The sequence below is a fragment of the Amphimedon queenslandica genome, unplaced genomic scaffold, assembly GCF_000090795.2.
Source record: "Amphimedon queenslandica unplaced genomic scaffold, v1.1 AMPQUscaffold_13400, whole genome shotgun sequence".
In the NCBI taxonomy this organism is placed as follows: domain Eukaryota; kingdom Metazoa; phylum Porifera; class Demospongiae; order Haplosclerida; family Niphatidae; genus Amphimedon; species Amphimedon queenslandica.
The window spans coordinates 103,300-106,222 of NW_003546364.1; positions in this window are offsets into that span (position 1 = coordinate 103,300).

Genomic DNA, 2,923 nt, shown 5'->3' on the forward strand with positions numbered 1-2,923 from the left:
TGAGCATTCACAATCACAAATAAAGGCAGGGACATGAAATGTACAATCAGGGTTAATAGATGCAGGAGCAAATGCAGAGATGTACCTGTTCATCTAGGGCCATTGTAATACCCTCAGTCCTGTGAACCTTGCTTTCCTGGTCTGAGGGTTTCTGGTTTCCCTGTCTCTTGGGAGCCAAACAACCTCTAGCTAAATGACCAGGTTGTTGACACTTAAATCATACAATGGACTGTGGATCCCTCCTTGAAGGTGGTCTTTGTGGTTTGTACTGTGACCTCAAAGTTCTGTTGCTGCCAGCTAGCTTGGCTTCCAGCTTCTCTAGTCTTCCTGTCAAGACTTGGACTGCATCAATAAGCTTCTCATTTGCTGATGTTGAAGCTGTAGCTGCCACTGCGGCTGCACTAGTTGAGTCAATATGAGAAGTAATGAAATGAGCCTCAGTCTAGTCACAGCTTCGTCCAGGATTCTTAGCATCATTTGTGTCGCAGTAAAAGCCACTTGGCTTTTGGTAATGCTAGCTAACAATTGTATCAATGCAATTTGTTCAGTAGCTAATTTGTCTAGGTCAGGGTAGGCCTTCTCAGCCAAATGCCTTAATACTTCACTGTAGTCGACCCATGACTCTGTAGGATCACACTTTCTTGTAGATAACTCGGTCAGATAGAAATCACACTTGCCAGGAGAGTCAATGTACTTATTCAGAGCAGCCACAGCATGATTAGAGGGGTCCTTCTTGTCGTCTGGGAGACTCTGAAATGCAGACTCAACACTGCCCAGCAGTTGCACTGTAAGGAAGGCAAACTTCTTTCCATCATCCCATTCATTAACAGTTGCACAATTTGCAAAGTGAATAATGCACTTGTCCCACGACTCTGAACCAGAGGAAGTATCAGGAAGAATTTTGGGTTTGTTAGCCATTCTCAGTTAATATAAGGACGTCTACCCACTGCGCCAATGTAAAGTCGCTACTTATAGGTTTTAAAAGTGTTTTTCCAAACAAAGTTACTAAGAGAGAGACAGAGAGAGTTACCATCATAGAAATCAGAATCACAAGCTAGCCGCAACTGTGCATGCGCAAAAACACATACATGAAGAAACCATAAAGTATAATGAGTCAACTTAATCGGTGATGGTTCGTTTGTGGTTAAAGAAGTAGATGGTGGTTAAAGTAGTATATGACTTTACAAGTAGAATTGTTACTCTTTTCCCTAAGGAAACATGCAGTTGCCCATTGGTACCTACATGCTACCATATCATTGCGTGTCAAGCGATTATTGGACAGCCTTTAAAAGAAAATGGGAAGGATTAAGGAAAGATCATCTGGAGGGAAAAGACCACAAAAAGATGATTTTAAAGATAGCAACAAGAGATTTAGTAATATTTAGTTTGGTATACTTAAAGCACACTTGTCTCAAAGTTATGAGACTGTTAGAGATATTAAGACAAAAATGAATTTTGAAACGAGTTAGTCGTGCACCTTTTAGTGGGAATTAATGTTAGATTGCATTTCAATAAGGCAATATCACCAGACACAACAAAATAACAATTAAGCAAATTCAAATCTTGCACTTGATCCAACTAGTGAGTTAAATCTGCCCATTGAATTGATTTTAATAGTGATTTACCGTATTTCCTCGAATAGACTCCGCCGCTACTATTAATTTCAGGAAAGATAATATGAGGCTATTATTTGAGGGCGGGTACTATTTGAGGGCGGGTACTATTTGAGGGCGGATACTAATAATTTTTTTAAAAATGAAACATAATAATTAAATATTCATGAGCAGTTTTATCATGGCTGTATCTGGCACTGATTACCGGTATTTGTTATTGCTTAGTCTTAAATATTCATGAGCAGTTTTAACATGGCTGAATCTGGCACTGATTACTGGTATTTGTTATTGCATATTGTTGTTAGAGGCCATCATATATATAAAACAATTTGGACACCTGTAATTGGAGAGGAGCTTACTCTTGTTCCAGAGACAGGCAATGATCGTGATAAGTATGCTGTTGCTATTATGAAGGCAGACAGAATAGTTGGACATGTTCCTAGTGAACTTTCAAAAACAGTTTCCTTCTTTTTGAAGCAAACCGGAACTTGTGTCCTGTGAAATCTCAGGAAAAAGAAAGAAAAGTGTTGGCCTAGAAATTCCATGTAAATACAAGTTCAAGGGACCACAAAAATTATTGTCAAAACTGAAAGTTTTAATCAAAGATATAAAATGCCCCTAAACATAAAATTATATGTACATATATAATAAAGAAATAAATAAATAAATAAATAAATATATATATATATATATAGGTATCTATAATGTTTATTTCAATATTTGTATTCATAGTCATGAGTTGTTATGAGTTTAATATTCTTATTCATCTATAACGTGTTCATTGTGTTCCAGTTCTCCTTCATCTTCCATAAACTTAGGCTCAAGATCCGCAAAAGAATCAACATCATGATTCAAATCATGAGGATCATTAAGGACACTGCTTTTCGATTGTGTTTCTTCCATTGCTGTTTCAGCAATTTCACAAACTTTGACGCAATGAATTTTATCGTCTTCACTGCCATCAGTACTAACAGATATTCCACACACCTCAAATGACTTGATAATCACTTCCTTTGCAAGCTAGCTTTACCTATTGCAAACAAAGAAGCTTACTGGAAGTACGTATGTTTCCTGCTGGGGTGTAATTTTTTTGTAATTTTGGGGTGTAAAGCTCCTTGTATGCTGCCTTCAACGGTTTGTTCCAGCTAAAATCTGCTGGTTGTACTAGTCAAGTAAGCCCACCTGGAATAGTGACAATATCTGATTGCGTTTCCCTGTCAACACTTTTAACACTGTCCATTAAGTGACATCTATAAGCGTCCCATACTAGCAATCTCCTTTCAAAACTCAATGCTCCCCAACCTCTTCTA